The sequence below is a fragment of the Heterocephalus glaber genome, unplaced genomic scaffold (genome assembly GCF_053883595.1).
Source record: "Heterocephalus glaber isolate CG9 unplaced genomic scaffold, H.glaber_assembly_v1.0 deba00000901, whole genome shotgun sequence".
Lineage (NCBI taxonomy): Eukaryota > Metazoa > Chordata > Mammalia > Rodentia > Bathyergidae > Heterocephalus > Heterocephalus glaber.
In genome coordinates, this window is record NW_028258171.1 from 12912603 (window position 1) to 12933360 (window position 20758).

Below are 20758 nucleotides of genomic sequence, written 5' to 3' on the forward strand. Positions count from 1 at the left end.
GCATTTTTCTTTATCCCAAGAACTTGACTAATAGTCTAGTCTGGGTTGTCCCTTTGAGGAGGCTTGTTGCTCTCTCAATTTTCCCAGGCCCGGTGATATCCCTGAAGGCAGGTACAGGCATGCTGCAGAAATCTGGAGGCCTGCCCAAAAGTATGTCTGTTGTTGGTGAAGGGGCAATGTAGCAATTACATGAGTAATGCGGTGGCAGGTCTATGGGAAATCAGAGCTGGAGAAAGAGGGCTGTTCTTGAAGGAAGGGTGGTGGGTGAACAAACCCTTGCCTTGCGAACCCTGTCTTCTTCCCTTCCCCCAATCCCAGCTCCTCTCTCACCAAACATCCTTTCATGCTCACCCCACTCTGGTACTCAAGGAGCTGTGGAAATGAGAAGGAAGCGGTTGCAGGTCAACAGTGGGCTTCCTCAGAGCCACTGACAGGTCCCTTCTGGCGGGGCTGGCTCCAGGGGCGGGAGCTGAAGACAGACCTTGGAGTCTGACCACTTCTGAGGGCAGCAGCCCGGCTCCTGGTGGCCCCGGCAGCAGGTAGGAGAAGAGTGGTTGTTCTTACCTTTTGCTTTTTATAATCTAGAGACCAATTTCCTGTTCAGTGTCAGTCTGTTGAGCACAGCAGGATCACCCAGTGATTTCTGTCTCTCAGTAAGCCCAGAGTAGTGAGAGGATTGGTTCTGCTGTTGAAGACTGTCCCATGGTGCTTTCTTCTTTGGCCAGGGGGTATCTTGGTTGTCTAGTGCTCTGGACACTGCAGGCAGGGCGAGGATGGAGCTCACATGGCAATGAAATAGTACCTGAGCTCTCCCTGCACTTGTGCCTGTCGTGTGCACATTAGTGTGTGTGTGTGTGTGTGTCTGTGTGTGTGTGTGAGGATACACCCTATGCTCCAGTCACACTTGGCTTTGTTAAGCACACAGAAGCTGAACTGACCAGAAGACAGGCCCTCTTTGATGTATCATTTTTGTTTTAAGCCCAACAATGACTTTTTGTAAGACATCACCATAGATTTTTTTTTTAAGTAACCTAAGCATCTGAAAAATATTAAATAGGTGTCAGCTACATTAATACTGTATCGGTTACATGCTGACCCCGTGGGTCGTAAAGAGACATTTATGCATTTTGGGTTAATGCAGTTCTTTTATAAGGGATATAACAGTAAAACTAGACAAGAGACCATAAAGTAAATGCGATGAGCTGTGGCAGAGTTTGTCATAACCAGATCCCAAGTGTTGTAAAAGTAAAATATGACACATATGTGATAGAAGGAAGCAATAAGGGGGATAGGGGAAAGAACAAAAGAGAGTTTTATGCGACTTTCTAGGTGTACTTTCCAAAAGCCACCTAAATTTGCGAGTCAGCAACCACAGAATCAATTCTCAGAGAAGATATTTATGAATGATGTCATTATGTCATTTTAAAAAAATTATCAAATAATGAGGTTATCTATTGTTTACCACTGCATGTATGTTTGTGAGAAAGAGTGGTGGTAGGAGAGGAAATACTGGATTCTAGACAGATACTGGATTACTTAAAATGCATCTCAGTAACCATTTATTCTGCAAATATTAATCAGCATCTTCTGAGTTCTGGGCATTGTTCCAGGTCCTGCACCGTAGCTATTAATCACGCTGACCTCCCTCTCAGAAACATTTACCTACTTCTTCTTGGTGTTACCAAGAAAAGAGGTAACTACAGAACTGTAGTGCGTTTACAGTGAAGGGACTCCTAAGGTGACCTAATTGCTTATGCACTGACCTGCTGGAAAATACGTACTGTCCAGTTGGGAAAGACACTCTGCTGGAAATGGATAATGGCTTTCCAGCTTCCCCATTTGCTTCAGAATTTTTTAAAAGCCAGTTCTCTTGAGACCAAGGACTCATCCATGCACTGCTGTTGGGTGTGATCCTGAATTCCCTGGGGAAGGGCGCTGCTTCTTGACAGAGGGCAGGTGCTGTGCAAGGGACAAACACCTTCTCTGTCCTGCTCTGTCCCTAGAACCTTGTAGGACTAATGTCTGCCTGGGTAGGAGGCAGAACCCTTCCCCCTTGAAAGGACTCTGATAGGCTGTCCCTTAGGGGACTTCCTTCTTCATCTTGTGTGAGATCTGCATGCTCCTGGGTCCTCAGCAGGCATTACTGGACCTCCTAGCCTTGGGGCCTTCCTGCCTGTGGAGGCAGGTGCCTCGGCTGGTAGACTCCGAGGTGAGATGACAGAGGTGACAGTCACCTTTCCAGTACATACTCTTCATTTCCACTTCTTCCCTATTGCTGTCTCTTCCCTTGGGTGTTCCCCTCTCTGGAAAATGTCTGAGTTTGCCATTGATGATCACTTAGCTCAGTACAAGCCCTGGTTCTGGTGAGAAATGCTACCAGGAGAGAAATGACAGACCAAAGGAAGAAATCACAACAACTACAACAGCATCTAACATTAGCTGAGCCCCAGCTCTGTGCCTGGCACTTAGAGCTAAAGGCTCTCAGTCCATGGGTCTAATTTAGACTGTACGATAATCTTGCAATGCAGGGATAACTGGCATCCTTGTTTTACAGAAAAAAGCCTTAAAAAAGCTGAGGCTTAGCTTTTTTACCTGCTGCTGGGGATTGCTCCAATGTATTCACCACAGTCTGCAATGAGAGTGACAATCAAACTTAGCTTGAAAGTTGGCCAAAAGAAGATGGAGAGACCCAAGAGGAGGGCACTTAGGCAGATCCCCTTCCAGCCTCCCCAACTATGCTCCTCTTCCTGAAGCCTCTGGAAAGGTCTGCTGGAGACCAGTGGGGAGACCAAAGGGTGTGCTCTGCAGCCTGTGACTCTCTCTGCAAGTGGTCTGTCATGCTTGCCTTTGAGGTCTGTTAGCTGACATTTATCTTCGTCTTTGTTTATAAACAAGGGCATGCATCCTGTTATTTCCTTGCTATTTGGGGCTGACTTTAATTGTACAGGAGCACGTGTTTACTTCCATGTTAGTGTTTTTGGAGACAGACTCTAGACTTAAAAGGAGCCAAAGACAATCCGTACCTATTCTTTTCTTTTCCTCGACTTTCAGCTAGTATATTACCCAGAACCCACCTGGAACCAAGCAAGAGTTCTGTCAGGAATGGCCTCTACCACTCCTAGTAACTGCTGAAAACTACTCCCAGGGGAATTTGAGGAGGCTCCAGGCTATTCATGTTGGGCTCCAAGAACTACAGGTTGTGTCCTGAGCTCATTTCCGAGAGGCACAGTCTCATTTTGAACCCCTTCCTGTTTTCAGTCTGTAAGCGAGTCTTCTGTAATACAGACTAGGGATGCCAGAGAAGGCCTAAGATCAGCCTCAGTTCCAAGACCGCCTTTTGGTTCACTCAGGCAATTTAATTTAACTTAATTTTTATCTTATGACTTGGAAATGAATTGGGCAAGTATAACCTTCTTTGGTATTTGGTTTTAACTCTCTTATTTTCAGACTCCAAGAGAGTCCCTTGTTTGATTTTTTTTTAAAAAAAGAGAATGAAAGAATTGGAGGTTTGAAACAACCAAAATGGAAGAGAGTGTTAATCGAACACCTTCTGTGTGCCTGGTATTCTACCAGACTTTTTACACAGGATGTGACGTTTCATCCTGACAAAACCTGCCCAGGTAGAAAGACTTGTTTTATAGTTGAAGAACTGAGAAGCATAAAAAGTTAAACTACTAGCTGTGGCGGAGGTAGACTGTAAGCACAGTCAGAGTGCAGAGCTGAAGTTGCTCTCTTTATTCCACATTTCTCCCACAGTGGTACCTTGAGTGTAACCACTTTCCCAGTGGGTAGAGTATCCTCAGATGCTTCACCCCATTTAATCTGCACAGCCCTGGGAAAGAGATGCTGATTTGTTGAGTGAGGAAATTGAGACTCAGAAAGTGCTAATGGCAACCAGCTCCTCTTAGGGCTTGATAGTTTCCTATTCATTGCAAAAACAGCTGATTTCCTGGGAAAATGGTGTTCATGTGAAAAAAGATTATTCACCTGAATTCTAATCAACAATAACATGTTCATATCACTTTACATTTCCCAAACCTCAACCTTAGCGATGTGTTCCCTGTATATACTTTACTTTGTTCTGCTGTATTTCAGCCCTGAGGTTTTCTGAATTGTCTTTATAGCCATCCTTCATTGTTAGTTTTGTGGATGATTTCCTCATTAGACTGTTGTTTGGCCATACCCTTGGTGTTCTTGCCCATAAAGCTTCTTAATTCTTTACAGCATGGATAGGCTGGCAATTTTCAAAATCTTTAAGTTCTGCTTCCAATTTGACAATTGATATTAAAATCATTTCTCTTCTGTCATTTTAGTATAGGTGGCCAAGAGAAGCCAAATTCCACCTTTAGTACTCTGCTTAGAAATATTCTCAGCCAAATAATCAGTTTCATTACTCACAAATTTTACCTTCCACAAGACACCAGATCATGAACACAATCAGCTGAGTTCTTGCTGCTTTATTGTAAGAATTACCTTACTCCATTGTCCAGCATCATGTTCCTAATTCCCTCTGGGACCTTATCAGAATGCCCTTTAGCATCCCTATTCTTTCAACATTCTTTGTGTGACCATTTCCGTATCCTCTAAGAATATGGGGGCTTCCTCTGTAGCTCTTCTCTTCTCTTTCTGAGCCCTCACAGCAATCAGCTGGAGAAACTTATTTTGGGAGAACACAATACTTAGACCATAGAGACAGATACGGTCTCCAAAGAGGAAACCACTATGTTAAATAGCATGGCACATTTTGTAGCTCTAATGACAAATTGCCTGATTCTTTTCTCAGAAACCAGCAACAAACACAAGTACTTGATTCTTTGTAGTCCTAAGCCAGCCTAGTTTTTATTGAACTGAATTCCTTTTTAGTCCGGCTTTCCAAAAGTTTTGGGGAATTGATCTTAAAATATTTTCTCCCCATGGCTGATCCTCCTAAGAACTGACAGGGGGTTGACTTACTACAGTTAGAGTAATAAAGACCTGAAATGCCACGTTCCATGTGCAATGGACTGGAGAAGGTGAGGAAAGGTATGGGACAAGCTGAGAGATAAAGAGAAACAAGTGCAGAATTCATGAGAAGTCATGGTGAATATGGAAAATTGAACTTTTGGGGCTTCATGGAATGAAGACTAGGATATGAAATATATGTATTCATTTATTGGTTGTGTGGTATGCAGCTCTTAGTCACCCCATCTGCTGCTATTAGGACCCACATCTTCCCCTTCCACATACAACCAAGGCTGTTCTGTGTGACTGATAGAATTCAGGAGTGATAATGTGTTACTTCTGATTCTGGGTTATAAAAGATGTTGCAGCTTCCATCTCACTCACTCTTGGGTGCCTCATCCTAGAGGAATCTAGGTGCCATGTTGTGAGTAGCACATGGAGAGGCTCATGTGACAGTGGTGGGGGGGTGGTCCTGGAGCAGAAGCCCCACGCACACCTCCACCAGAACCATGTATGGTTGGTGCCACTCGCTCTGTGAGACTGGGCACAGGTAGGATCGGTTAGCTGATGCTGCAGAACAGACCACCCCAAACCACCATGGCCCCAAACAAGGATTTATTGTTTCTCACAGTTCCTAGGCTGGTTTTTCCTGGGCTCACCCATGTGCCTGCAGTCAGCTCCCCATCTAAGAGGGTGTCACTGCTAAGGCCACAGCTTAGATAGGAGTGGCTGGCACAGATGAGATGGCTGAGATTCTCCATCCGTATGGCCTTCCATCCTGGGCTTCATCCAGAAGAAAAGAGCAGGAGCTACAAGGCTTCTTTTGGTTGATTTTTTGTCAATTTTTTTTCATTAATACATGTTTTCAGGACATGATGATCACATTCCTCATGGGGAAGTGGTCTGTGTACATAACACACCTCAATTCTTTTTTTTTTTTTTTTGGTACTGGAGATCGAACTCAGGTCCTTGCGCTTGCGCAACAGGCGGCAAAACCACTGAACTAAATCCCCAGCCCTCAGTTCTTTTTTTTTGTCCCCTTCTCCTCTATTTCTTCTCCCTGCTCCCCATCTCTTGGTCCTTTCCCATTTGAAAAAGATCTATCTTTCTGTTTCCAATTATCTGTCTTTTATTTTGTTCCTTTTTTATATTTTGAATTTCTCATATAAGAGAAGCCATGCAATATTTAAGCTTGTGTGTCTGATTTATTTCACTTAACAGTATGGTCTCACGATGCATTCATTTTCTTACAAATGACTTAAGTTTATCCTTTATGGCAGAGTAGTATTGTTTTGTGTATAATACCACATTTTTTTCATCCATTCATCAGTTGATGGACATACAGTCTGCTTCCAAGATTTAGCCTTTGTGAATTGTGCTGCTATAAACATGAGTATACATGTATCACTGTAATATGAGGTCTTTAACTCTTTCAGGAAGTACCTAGAAGGGGAATAGCTGGATTGAATGGAATTTCTAGTGTCCGTTTTTTGAGGGATCTTCATAATGATTCCGTTAATGGTTGTACTGGTTTATATTCCCACCAACAATGTAGTACTTGATGTCTGAGCTTAGAAGTTGTATAACATTACTTCTGCCACATTCTGTTGGACAAAACAAGTAAAAAGGTCATCTTACATTCAAGGGATAGGGGGGTAAACTCCACTTCTTAATGAGAAAATTTACAAATAATTTGTTCTCCTTTTAAATCCACTAAATCCACCCTTTGGCAACAATTATTTACATTCCCCACAAGTACAAAATATACCCATCCTTCTCAAAACCTCTTAAGTCTCCTCTAATGACCACATCGCACTCAAAGTCCATGATATTCTGATCTGACTCTGATCCAAACACAGATAAGAATTCTCATGTTAGCGCCTCTTCATCCAGAAATGAAGTTTGCTTTCTAACCTACCAAGTCTTGCCCGGTTTATTTCCTCTAAATTCGGATTACAAGTTAAACCATATATGGGAACAATATAGCTCTAATAAGATGTTTCCATTCAAACCAGGAGTAATACAGTAACAGAAATAATTGCTCAATAGTAATTCTAAAATTATGTAAACACATATTCTCAGGTTCCTCTACTCAAGGTTCCTTGATTAGGGCCTGGCTCTGCTTTTGCCTTTCCTTCCTTCCTTCCTTCCTCCCTCCTCCTCCTCTTCCTCCTCCTCCTCCTCCTCCTCCTCCTCCCCCTCCCCCTCCTCCCCCTCCTCCTTCTTCTTCCTCTCTCTCTCTCTCTCTCTCTCTCTCTGTATGTGGAGGTGTGCTACCAATTGAACACAGGGCCTTTGCACTTCTGTAGTCTTTTTTTATTTTTGATACAAGAATTCCCTTGAGTTACCACTTTGCTCAGGCTGGGCTTAGACTTCCAGTCCTCCTGCTCCTGCCTCAGCCTTCCTGTTTTTGACTCAACCATCTAGGTTCTTGAATCTGCCTTCTAAGATACCTTTTCTTTTTTACAACATATGGCCTATATTTGCATCCAGGTAGCTTTCTCAGCCTACCCCCTAGCTCTTGAAGAACCCAGAAATCTCCTATTATTTTAAACTGTTACTCCAATCTGATAAAAATTCTTTAAAATCATTTTGGCCTTTCTACAACTCACTGCTGTATCTTCCCTTAGACAAAATTTTTACATACAATTCTTTTTGAGACGGGCCTCTCTCCAACTAGTGTTGTCCAAAAGAATTAGCATGTAAGCCACAGGTGTGAGCCACGTATCTAGTTTTTAAAATTCCAATAGCTACTTTTAAAAAAGGTTTTTTGGCCATGCTGGGGGTTGAACCCAGGCCATCTTACATGGTAGGCAAGTGCTTCACTCCAACCCCAGCCACATTTTTTAAAACAATAAAAACCAATAGGTAAAAGTTTAATAATATATTTTATTTAGCCCCATATATTTAAAATATTGCAGCATTTAATCAGTATAATAATTATTAATAAGAGAATTTACATATTTTTATGTTAAGGTTTAAAATACAGTGTGTCACACTCTTAATAAACCTTTACCCTGAGATCATTTCTTTGAGAATCTTTTCTGATCTGGAGAGAATGAATATGAAGAATCATTTTACTTTCCAACCCAGCAAGGGCTGGCCCCTCCTCATTTCCTGTATTCTATTTGCAAACTAAGTTGTTCCTTCTGTAACTTATACCTCCCCTTGCTTTTAGCATTTGGTCTGGAAATTCCTTTAGCCAGATGCACAAATTTATTCTGTAGATTTTACAAAGTTGTTCAAATTACTGCAGGTGATAATTTTGCTGATTGTTTCACCAATGTGAGTTGCCCTTTTCCCAGTCTCCAAAAATGTTTTCCTCACGACCCTTCCGGTCTGCTCACCATCTGGTCACAGAGCCAATGCCACATGTTTTAAGTTTTTGTTAGGCCAGCACCCCACTCACCAAGCTTTGTTTTAGTGACCCATTGCAAAGTGACGAACAACTCTAACACTTGGCTTCAAACAAAATTTATTATCTCCTGTGACCTGTGGGCTGATGGGCTAGTTTAATCCCTGCTGATATTACCTGGGCTTATTTATGTGGCTCTTTCAGCTGGAAGAGGGCCTGGGGCCTGTGCTCAGCCTGGTCTCTCTTTCTCTGTGTGTTCTTTCACCCATAGGGAGGCTGGACTCTCTCACATAGTGGTGTGAGGGCTCCACCCTTAGCGTACAACCCCTATCAAGCCTCTACTGTCACCTTCTATTGATCCCATTTCCCAAAGTAAGGCTCAGGACCAAGGCTGGTGTCCATATGGGAAACAACTACACAGGGGCATGGAGACCGGTAGTGACGACTAGGTGGGGAATAATTACCATAGAGGCCCCCAATATACCTCTTATTTGTATGTTATGCATTACCCAAGATATTTACATAGAAAGCACTTTTTAGCACAGTGCTGCTTCTTTGTAGTCTGCCTAGAGTCCCGCCGGCAGGTGCTGGAATTCTGTTCCAAAGTTGCCTTTATATTACATTTGGGAAGACTCTATGCATGCTTGCTCGCAGTCTAACAGGAAACAGAGTTGGGCGGATGGGACAGGTTTCTTGGTAGAGGTGTGACCTGGAATTCCACTGAAGTTTCTAACCCGGGTAATTTGCGTTTGGGGAGACATGACGTGACACCGTCCCGGGCAGTGGATGATGCTTAATGAACACGTGCTTTCTAATGGTCCTTTGCTTTCCCAGAGGAGTCTACCCACCTCTCCTGTAGCAGAGAAACTGACTCAGCAGTGACAGCTGAGCCCGAGTCTTTCTTCTGTAACATGAAAATGGTCACCTGGCTTCTTATTAGCATATAGGAGGCAAAGAAAGAGGAAGACCTAAGTGCCCAATTTCGTTTCCATATCTTATGTTAAAAGTTCTGTGTTTGATAAAATGTCTTGAAATGTTCCTGTTCTTAAAAATTGGCTAACATTTATTCAGCACCTGTTATGTGTCAGACATTGTGCCAAAAACTTCAACTGTTTTATCACATTTAATCCTCAAAGCAATCTGTTTTGCAGATGAGAAAATGAGGCACAGAGAAACTAGTTAAAAGCCTAAGGTCACACAGCAAGTAAGAGGGGGAAGCAGAGCCTGAGCCCAAACAATCTAGCTCAGAGCACCTTCAGTCACTGTCCCCAGCTGACCACACATGGGGAAGGCAGGCGAGACTGTGAAGGTAGAGAAGGTGTAGGTTGTAGCAGGAAGTTGGGTTATTGTTCAAATTCTGTGTATGTTCTTTTCAGGTTTTGATCCTTTGGGTTTTCCATGTAAATTGTTCTTCTAGGACCGTGACTTCTCTCTGGTGACTAGGATTCATAGAGAAGCAGTTTTTTCTGGCTTATCTCACTTGAGTTTATGTCTGAACTGAGTTTGGTAAATTGAAAATATCCTGACGTGTTGTGCAAATAATGGCTGCGTGGCCTTGAACCCTGAACAGAGAATGTGCTGGGTCTTGGAAGACTTCATCAGGTCCCCAGGAGGCCACACAGCCCCCAGCAGAAAATAGCCACTTCGATTCTCCTGCAGCCCCATTGAGATTTATGACATACAAAAGTGCCAGGTTTGCAGAGAAAGAAAAAGAAGCAGCTCACATTCACAATGAAGTTTTGTAAACCTGCCCAAATGCTGATGAATTGCACTTGAAAGGATTTTGGCAGTTACACATCTTGGGAAAAGATGGGGAAATGCTAAAGATGTAAATTCAGGTGGAAGTAATATAATATCATGTGCATATAAAAGAGAAAAGTTTGGAAAAATGCAAGATCTGTACCACTCCAGTCAGGTTAATTTTTCTTTGTTTGGACAAAGAAAGACCTGGGTCATTAGTGTGTCTTCAGTTAACAGAGGATGATTTATGAGGTTAAAGAAATCTGGAGGGCATAGACGATGTCACACACACATAGATCTATGTGAGTCATACATAGCTTACACAGTCTGAGTTGGAAGCCCATGTAGTGAGCCGTAAAGGGAGTTGTTTCTACTGTAATTCCTATCACAAGGGTCAACAGTTTTAGGTGCATTGGCCTAAATTAAGAAACAACTTTGATCTTTGGTACTTTAGGGATTTTTGCCATGAATATTGTGTTAACCCCTTTTTTGTTACTACAAAGAAATACTAGAGGCGGGCTAATTTTATAAAGAAATAAAGTTTACTTGGCTCACAGTAACCTCAGAGATTCGAGGCATGGAAGTGGAACATATCACAGCAGGAGTGCATATATAAGGAAAGGGTAACATCATAAAACAGGAAGCTGGAGAAAGACCAGGCTCCTACAACCTCTTCCTGGAGCACACCTCCAGTTGACCTAAGGGTCAGCTTAGGGTCCCACCACCTACCACATCACCACACTGAAGACCAAGCTCCCAACACATAAACTTTGGGGGATGCAAAATGCATCCAAACCACAGCAAACACTTTGAAGAAACTTGCCAGCTAATCAGGGTGGCTTGGCATCAAGAAAACTGGTATCCTAGACAACTTCCTTTTCCCTCCATCCTACCATAAGTCATTTCCTTTGTCCCCAAACTCAGTCAGTGTGAGCTTAGAATCATGCCACACACTGAATAAGAAATTGGAAATGGAAATGGAGAATGTCTGCCTGCTATTTCTGTCTGTCTTTCTGCCTCATTGGAGTGGGAGGTGTTTATGTCACTTTCAATAAATGCCTTTTGGACATTTCTAGTGAGAAATATTCTAGAACATTACTTACAATGTATGTTGTGTAATTTCACTTGATAGAAGCCATTTATTTACCAAGCAGAGGATTGAGGTGTGGTTTCTCTGCCCTCTTTCTGGACCTCAGATTCCTAGTTTAAGAAATCTTCAGTTGTTTTGACCTACAACTCATTATACCCATATTCATAAATTGGAAGGTCTTAATTCTTATCATGAAGCAAAATATTTTTTAAATTAGATTATCTCCTTCCTAGTAAAGTCCTTATTGCTGAAATAATTGAGGTTTCCTTTGCCCATTGGTTGTTTGGGTAAGCATGGTGGCTCCAATGTAGATGGATTCCTTATGGCCCACGAAGCAGAACACCCCTGTTTTGAAGCAGCACATGTGGGTGACAGCTCCTGTGTGAGTCTCTAGGCCCTGCCAGACCTGCGTTACTAGGTAGCAGCAGGCATCTCTGATTGACACACCAGAGAGAGGGGATCTGAGAATATCAGGCAGGAACAAAAGAAAAAGGAACTCTTTTAAGGTAGGTCAGGGGAAGGTTTCTCTGGTCTGGAGATGAGCTGTAATATCAGCTACTGACAAGTGAAGCTGAGTGCTGTCACTCGGCCACATACCCATCCCAGCACGACTCTCTCTAGGTAGAGATTCAAGATGTTGAAGAGAATAGTCTACACTTGCCCAAATTTGTTTAATGAGGTTTCTATTTGAACTGAGACAGCGGATGCCTGTCCTCTTAATTGAGCTGTCCAGATCCTAGCTGAGAAGCTGACCAGCCAGTGGCACCTGGTGTCCCACCTCTTGTTCCTTTCCAGGTCCCCCAGCTTATCCTTTTTAAAAACTAATTGTCATTTATGTCATACGATGGATCACTTATTTTTCAGTTTTTTTACACAGACTGGCTATGTTAAGTCATTCCTTTTTCACGAGAAGGGAGAGGCTCACAGATCAGGGATAAGGGCAAAGGGGTGGTGTAGAAGACAGGATGTCAGGAGTGGGTGGAGGGTGGGGGAAGGGTTTCTGGTGGAGCCTAAGAGCCAATGACTCCCAAATCCATAGCCCTGGATTTTCTGTAGAGCTCCAAATTCCTATTTATAATTTCACTTTGGATGTGTTGATCTAAAATCCAGTGGGTACCTTCAAGGCACCGCATTCAAGCCTGAATGCACCCTTTCTTCTGTTTTGCTCCCATGGATACCTTCTCTCCTCCAGGTTTTCTTGAACTTCTCCCTACCTCCCTTACCTGACACCAATCCCCCCAGATTTTATCTCCTACACTTCTCTGCTCCAAGTCCCAACTGCCCCTGGCTTCTTCCTTGGTGTCTCCACACAGCCAAGAATAGTGGTTTTTCTATTGGTCTTTCTACCTCCATCTCCCTCTTCCTACTTTATTTCCTCCTCCTCTTCCACACCACAGCCAGCAGTAACTGTGTGGACCCCAATCTGGACCCCACCATTCTCTTCTCAAGGAGTCATAGCTAGGGAAGAAAGTCTGAACTCTGCAGTGCATCGTGCAGAGCCTTGTGCATCTGAGGTCCTAACGCAGGCCTCAGTGACCCTGCTCACACTCTTTCCTCTGTACCAGATCCACCCAAATCTCTACCATTCCATCAATCCGAGGAGCATAAATTTCGCTTCCTCTGCCAAGCTCGCTCCAGCTCCCCCTGACGCCCTCTTGAGCCCCAGAGCATCTCAGGTAGAGCCTCCTGCAGCTGCAGCATGGAAATGTAAACCCCTACCTGCACACAGGAAGTGCTCAATTAGTGTTTACTATTAGACCAGGGGGACACAGGTGGGAAAGGGCTCCAAGAGAAACACAAGTTGCCAGAAAGGAGAAGAGAAACCAGAGTCTCGAGTTAGAACAGCAATGGGATGTGTCATTTACAACCTTCAGGCATGGAAAGATTTAAAGGGCTCATAATGCTGAGTGTTGGGGTTGAAGAGGACAAGGACCAGTGCCATTTGCTACTGGAAAGTTAGACACTGGTAGAGATTTTGTGTTGGAAAATTTTGACCAGATGCATCAAAGCCTTTAAAAAACGATAGGACTTGATGTGGCACTTTTGTTGTGAAGAATTCATTTTAAGGGGAGGATCTGACCAGGATTCAGTGATATTTATATAAAGATCTTTGTATATATCAGCAATAACCTAGGGATATGAAATGTCCAACCATAGGCAATTGACTAAATATAAGCCACAGCACGTTTCTACCCTAGACTGTTAAACGGCTATTAAAAATCTAACTTATAAACATGGAAGGATAGTATTTGGCATGCAAGATGGACAGTTTAGTTACAAAACCATATACACACTGTAATCTTAAAAATATTAGCATAGAAAAATCCACAAGGAATATATTACCTGTGCTTATTCCTAGTTGGTGGTATTCTTTACTCTTTTCTGTGTTTTCTGAAGTTTTGGGAAATGATCAGGTATTAGCTGAGAAACACAAAAAAGAAAGAGAGAGACAGAGAGAGAAAGGGAAAGGCTCTTTCTATCAGGGGAAAGAGCAGAGGAAGCAAAGCAACCACAGCCACATTGGGCTCACCCCGAATTCCAAGTGGCAGCTTCCCAGTAGCCTCATGCTGCCCATTTGGGGCAGGTACTTAGGGCAGCAAGGAGGCAGATGTGTCCCCTCCCTTTTCTCTTAATATCCAGGCTAGCCAAGAATCCATTTGAGGGTATCTGGAAGACACTGTGGCTGAAGTCAGCCAGTGGCCTTAATAATTCATGGCCATGGATCTCTTCAAAACCCTACTAGAGAGGAAAACCATTTAAAAATCAGTGTCCCTAACAGGAATTCTAGTCTGGCTGAGCCAGGAGGCTGGCAGCAGTTTCCAGAACTGTTGACCTAGGCTCCTTCCTGGCACCCTTGCCCACCAGCACCTGTAGCTCAGGCAGAGCCCACTCACTTCCATTGCAATAAGAAGGACTCCCAGGAGATGTGTGTTGAAAATCCTACCCAGGGGGAGCCGAAGGGGACAGTTGAATGATGTGGTGGTGCCAGGGGAACCCAAGAAGTGTGGCTTAACATATGCCCCAGATCATTCCCAGACCCCTGGGGCATGCCAGAAGTGAGGAGGCTCCTTCCCCTGGGTGCTGGAGAACAGGGCTGCAGCTTGTACCCTCCAAGCTGCACCATGCTATGTCCTTGTCCATGCACTGCTCCTTCCTTGCCCTGTGCCCACTCTGGCTCCATAGTGGACACTGGAGCCAGCTGCTCCTTGTCCAGCCCTCACCCTCCCTGCAGCTCACAGCCAGATGCTGGGCAGGGAGATGCAGGGACAGCATCCTGCCAGCCCTGCTTGGTGCCACACACCATGTCCTTCTTCACCTCCTGCCTCTTCAGCTTCCTCCCTGGGGTGCCCAGCTCCTCACTCTGCAGAGCCTGAGGCTGGCACTGGCAGCAGTTTAGCTGAGTCTGTCCCCAGAGCAAATTGTCTGGGAGCTCTGCCAGCCTGTGAGCAGGGAAGAAGCCACTTTCATTCTTGCTGCTAATCACGTTATTCACAGAAGACAGAGCCATGTGTTTCCTGCCTTTCCCACAAGTCCTCCTCAAGCCCCTGCTTGTCCTGGAGGCTGGAGGAGACTAGAGCAAAGACGTGAATGGGTGGTAGATGACATCCAAAATACAGCAGAAAAAGTAGAAGAGTGTTTTAAAAAGGGGTCCAATTTTTCTAAGGGCCAAGGCATTTTGAAAAACCAGAACAGAAAAAAAACAATGTCTAGCCCGATTAGAAAGTTTATTGCAGCCCATTATGAGCACACACCCCCCCTCCTTCCCAAGCAAATAGTCCTATGAGTTATGGCTTTAAAAGAAAACTATAATTAAAGCCTCTGGCCTATAAGGTTGGTATCTCTGTGATGTCTCTGAACTAGTTTGATTTTCTCTGCTGTGACTTGACCTTTCCCTTTCTTCAGGCCCTGGTCTTTATCTTTCTTTCCTGCATTCCCCAACTCAAAAACAAATGCAGGCTGGGTATGGAGCCACTTGCACATGATCCTCACACTGGGGAGGCTGAGGCAAGAGGACAAGGGAGTTCAAGGCCAGCCTGGGCTACATAGTGAGTCTAGACTGTGTCAAGACCTGATCTCACAAAACAACAACAACAACAACAACAATGAATGGAAGCCAGCAGTTGTAGCATAACGCTGAAAATGAAGACTGGGACTTACAGTTTTAAAAAAATCATGTTAAAAAAGTGAAGCATAAATGAGAGGTGTCCTTCTAATAATCAGACCAGGAAGTTTTGCTGCCCACCATTTTTCTAATATTTATGCAAAAGTCCTCATCTGGAATTGCCTCTAGGGATGGTTTACATGGCTCATAGGGAAATCAATCGCCATATTTTAATTTTGTCCCCTCTTGATTTGTTCTTTCTTCAGCAGACTTGGCTCTAAATTACAAATTCTAATGGGAAAAAACCCTAGAAGGACAAATATTTGCCAATGACCATACACCAATATGTGTGTATATTTTAAGTAAGCCCTGAGAACAAGCCCAATGAAGATGATTCCAACATTAGTGTCTGAAAACAGAGCAAAGCTGGGGTCAGGCACAGCACCCTAAAGTGGTGGTCATTTTGGATGAGTACTCCAGCTGTATATCTAAGTTCAGAGAAGTCACCTGTTGTTTATTTTTTACCAGTCTTCTTGCTGTGTAGGGAGACACTCACAACATGTGTGTCCACTGACACTTTCTGTGTGTTTCCTACAGTACGTCCAGCTCTGAGTTGGCATTTCTGTGCAGTCTCTCACTTAATTCCCCCAGCAGCTTTGTGAGAAAGCCAAGGCTTTGAGATGAAGGTGACCTGAACAAAGTCACAGAGCCAGCAGGCCAGGATTTGGACCCATCTTGGTGACCCCACAGCAGTCCAGTTTACCAGTGTCCCACCAAGAGGCAGGTCACTTCCTTTCACTATCCTCCCACCATGCCAGGTTGTTCCAAAAGTCAAATAAGACATTGCATGAACACACATCTAAACCACTCAGCATTAGACAAATGAGTCTTCTCTACGTCTTCCTCTGTGTGTCTTCTCCTAAATTCTCAATATTCACATTACTATTTTTTTGCAGGAACTATTTCCCCATTTCTCTTCTTGGCAGATCATGAATGATCTCTGAAAAAAGTCCAATAATATTTTATTACTACAGATTTTTGCCTTAACTGGTGGTGTTACTTGTAGATGTTTCTGACTTGCCTCATAAAAGAGATCTCTGTAGAAACATTTATCACTGATGTTGGGCAAGCAGCACATGGTATTTTCTTTGTATACCTTCTGAGAAATCTGAATACATAAACATACCCTATCATGTGTTTACCAACTCCATCAAAAATGCCTGGTTATTGGTCTCCTTCCCCAGGACTTGGAAATCTGCCTGTCCCTCACGAATTACACCTCCACAGCCAGCACCTGAAGGATCCATCATTGCAGCCTTTTTCAGTTCCTACCTTTTCCTTTAGACCTTCTCAAGAGACAATGAATGTGACATCAGTTTTGTCCACATCATCTTTGCCCTGCTCTTATGGCAGTGGCTGGCTCTTCTTTTCTCTTTTGGCTTCCCATGGCCTTCAGCCAAGAGTGAAGTTGGAGGGCTGCTTAGCAAAGACTGTTAACTGCTTTTTTAATGTGAAACCTTGTCCCAAATCCCCCTAAGTAGCCCCACTACTTTCTAATCTACTCCCAGGTTCCTATTCCAGTTAAACTTATTAACTGAGAAACTGATGGATCTCTAAACAGAATGGAGGTAGAAAGATAAATTTTAAAATTACTAATAATTTTTGGTCTTAACTACAGTGGTCCTCAGTTCATGAACTTAATTCTTTCCATGATTCTGGTGGCAAACCAAATGAGTCTCAAACCAAGTCACATTTCCCCATTAGCTCAGCATTGAACCTAAACAGTGAATTTGGTTTGGTTCATGACCCATTTGGTTTGCAAACAGAATCATGGAAAGAATTAAGTTCATGAACTTAATTACTTAAGTATCACTGTACAGACTTTTGTTTGTTTGTGGTACTGGGGATTAAACCCAGGACTTTGAGCATGCTAGACAAGTAGTTTACCACTGAGCAACATCTCCAACTCAGTTACAGGTTTTTATATATAACCTTGGGGTTAGTTTTTGTAACCGTTTCCCCCACCCGCCAAAAAAGTTATAACTGACTCAGATGAGATAGTATCATAGAGGCCAGTGGCCATGAACTAACATGAAAAAAGAAAATTCTGGTCGTGAAAATTCTTTAGAGACAGAGGATGGATTAAGATAATACATTACAAATTGTGGAAGTATGCAATCATTACTAGGAAGCATAAATACTTTTTGTAGGTTAGAAAACACATGTTGCAAACCAGTGATGCTTACAATGCAGTAAGGTAAGAGATTGGGAAGCCTTATTATGTCATCATTTTATAGATGGAAAGACAAGTTAAATTTCTTGGAAAAGATTGGTTTAAAACTAGGCTTAATGTTATAATTCTTGGTGGGCAGCTCACTTTCTGGTCCTCCTTCTGTCTCTTAGACAGAAGCTATCTTTCTCTCAAAAAATTTTTCCTACTATTAAAAAAATTATAATTCTTATAATTAAATAACTTCAGTCCACGTATTTTATCGTTCCCTTTTGGTAACAGTATTTTATAGTATAGATACATGTACTAGAATCATACTTCCCTTTCATTCACTTTATCTCTCTTTGATACAGGAACCAAGAACATTGAATTTTGGGTTTGCCTCTATGATAATTTCAGTCTCTGAAGTCTAGACATGGTAACCTTTAAGTTCCTCATCTTTGAGGGTTGACCTGGAGCTCAGGATGGTGGATGGATAATAATTATACATGCCAACATATTGTGTGTTGTGGCAATTTAATTAATATTTATAAAGTACTTGGATATCCTCAGATGAAAGGTTTTCAGCCTAAGGATAATTATCAAAAGATCTTTCCCACGTCCCTGCTCCAGATTTGGGGGCCAAGTGAAAGGAGCTAATCTGGAGTCTGGGTTGCCTTGGCACCAGAATTATGATGGAGGATGTAGACATTAAGCTTGTCGCCCCTTGTGTAGAATGATGGTTTATTTTTGGGTTGCTGAATGCTGCTGCAAATCACTGTATCCCCAGGAGAAAATACCCTATCATCCATCAAGCCTGCCACCAGGGAATTTTCAGCCTCAGCAATTCTTTGTCCTCAAGCTGGCTCATATAAGGAACTCATAACCTCCTTTAATAGGTAGTATAATGTTGCATTTTGAGAGATGAATACAAAGAACCCAAGTCTCCAGGATGCCACACAACTTGATGGGTTCTAGTTGTGCTGTGGAGCGGGAATGTTGGAAGAAAGAATAACCTGTAGGTCTCTCTCCCATTTCTGGAACCCACTCACCTTTGGTCATACAATCAAAACAGAAGAAAAGCAAGGATTGGGCTCAGGAATGAGGTCATTTTAAGCTTCAGGGCTTCCTGTCCTAGCTTTCACAGTTCTATCAACCAACCAAAGCTTGGAAAGGCCTGCTCCTGCCCAGAGCTGGGAACCTGATGAGAAAAGAAAGTGGCCATTCAAAAGCAGATGAAGAGGTTTTCACCTGAACTCTTTAAACATTAGGAATTCCCTGACAATCACCGTGGCAGGGGAGGAGAGTCTTGATGCTGGACTTTCCCAAAGTATCCCCAGGGACCATTGGTATCAGAATCCCCTGGAAAACCTACTAAACTGGAGGTCTATGACTGTGTGATTTAACCAGCTCCCCGGTGTGTTAGAAACACAGAGAGGAGAGAGACTACCCGGGCAAGCATTGTATGAGCAAAAAGGTTATTTATTCACTCAAGTGCAAGCTGCCTGAATCCAAGAATGGAGTCAGCAATGAGCAAGGGGGAGTGAGGGTTTTTTTTTTATGGGGGGTGGTTATTCTGGGTGTTGGTCCAGACAGTTGCTGCCTTGAGGAGTCTGGGGGCAGAGATAGAGGGACCTGCGCTCCTCAGACCAGCTGGTGGGGCAGATGTTTCCTGGAACCAAGGGTGGTGTAGCTATACTCAGATTTTGTAGAATCAAAGGCTGGAGCATAGTGCTCTGAAAGGCCTTTTCCACCAGGTGTGATACCTGGGCTTCTCTGAGCTTGTCCAGTCCTTGTTCAAACAAATTTTGACTAAAACATTGGTCTCAATGACCAAAACACACTGGATATTCAGATTTCCAGAGAATAAAGGAGCCATTCTTGCCAGCTGGCACATGAGGCGGCTGCTACCTCATTTGAGAAAATGTCTTATCAGTTATTAATCAGATAATACTGAGGGGCTGATTCATTTGGCCATTCCTCTCAGCCCAGTCCCTAATTATGCCAAGTATTTAACACCTACTAAAAATACCCCATGGCAGACTTTTTGTTTTTGTTGGTAAAGCTCTTTTGGCTTTCCAGTGGAAGGTTTGGATGGCAAAGGCTCAAGGCAAATGTTCTTACCATCAAGGGAATCTGAAACTCATTTGATCGATGTTCTTGGCTATTCCCTGAATACCTACATTTTTAAACAAAAAGAAGGATTTGAGTATCTTTAAGACTTATGACCTAGGACCAGGCCTGGGTACCCATCAGTTAAGAAGCTTGGTCTTTGACCTGGACTCGGGCTTCTCTGGAGTACTATATTGTCACCCCATTGTGGACCTCCTGCCTTCCTCGTTTTTTCACAGCTATGTGTTGGTATCTCCCCTTTGGATACCCATCCTTCATCCCTGATTAGAGGTAGGAGACATTTAAGCTTTCTTAGCACACAGGCCTCTGAGGCTCAGGCTAATGGAGCACTAACCAATCATGGGCTATCAGGGAAGCCACAGGCCTCTCTGACCCTTAGCAGTTTTATTTGTGAACATGAAAATAATTCTTACCTTGCTGGAATTAAGCTAGATGATGCATGATAAATGTCTAACCTTGTTCCTGGCACATTAGAGGTGCTCAATAAGTGATATAATGTCAGTGTTATCCCTAGGCTCTTATATTTCATAGCCCATATGTCTCTTCTTCTCTTGTGACCTTGGATGTAGCCAGGGACTAGTTTTTAGAGGACAGGTCCATTTGCTTTGGAGCCCAGTAGGAGGAAAAATTATGAGCATGCATTGTTGAAAGGAACCACTGAGGGATACAGCTCTGGAATCAAAAATATCAGGGGTGGGGAAAGAGCCAGGGCAAGGAGAAGCCAGCACAAATAAAATGACCCCTCCACATGGCTTCAGAAAAGAGAATAAGGAGAGGTGTGTGTGTGTGTGTGTGTGTGTGTGCGCGCGCGCGCGCGCGCATTTGAGAGTGGGGTAGACAAGGTGAATTTCTAACTGCCATTTGCCCATATTCACCCTTTAGAATTCTTGTCTCCTGGAAATTAAAAAAAAAAAAAGAGAGAAAGTTCTTGTACTTCCCTACCTACAGGCAAAATGGACTAACTCTTAGTATCAGATAAATATGAAAAGGCGTGGGCTTAAAACTTGTTTATTTTTTGATGGGCACTTAGAATAAAATGTTCCAAATTTAACATTTAGAAAGGAACAAAGAAGCCCATTATGCAAATGGTATTATGGGATGGAGAGTCTCTGGGCAAAGGAAGATAAATGTATTTATAATTACATTTTAATCTTTTCCACTGGAAACAATTCTTTGCCTCTTTTAACC

At 43.1% G+C, this 20758-nt stretch overlaps 1 protein-coding gene across 2 annotated transcripts in view; it reads left to right on the plus strand.

Moving 5' to 3' along the window:
* Positions 1-201: 201 nt before the first annotated feature.
* Positions 202-20758, plus strand: part of Frmd6 (FERM domain containing 6) — a 234496-nt gene continuing 213939 nt past the window's right edge. For both annotated transcript variants that reach the window (XM_087208092.1, XM_087208093.1), the window contains exon 1: positions 202-539. The gene's annotated coding sequence lies outside the window, so the exon portion shown is untranslated. The remainder of the gene's footprint in view (positions 540-20758) is intronic.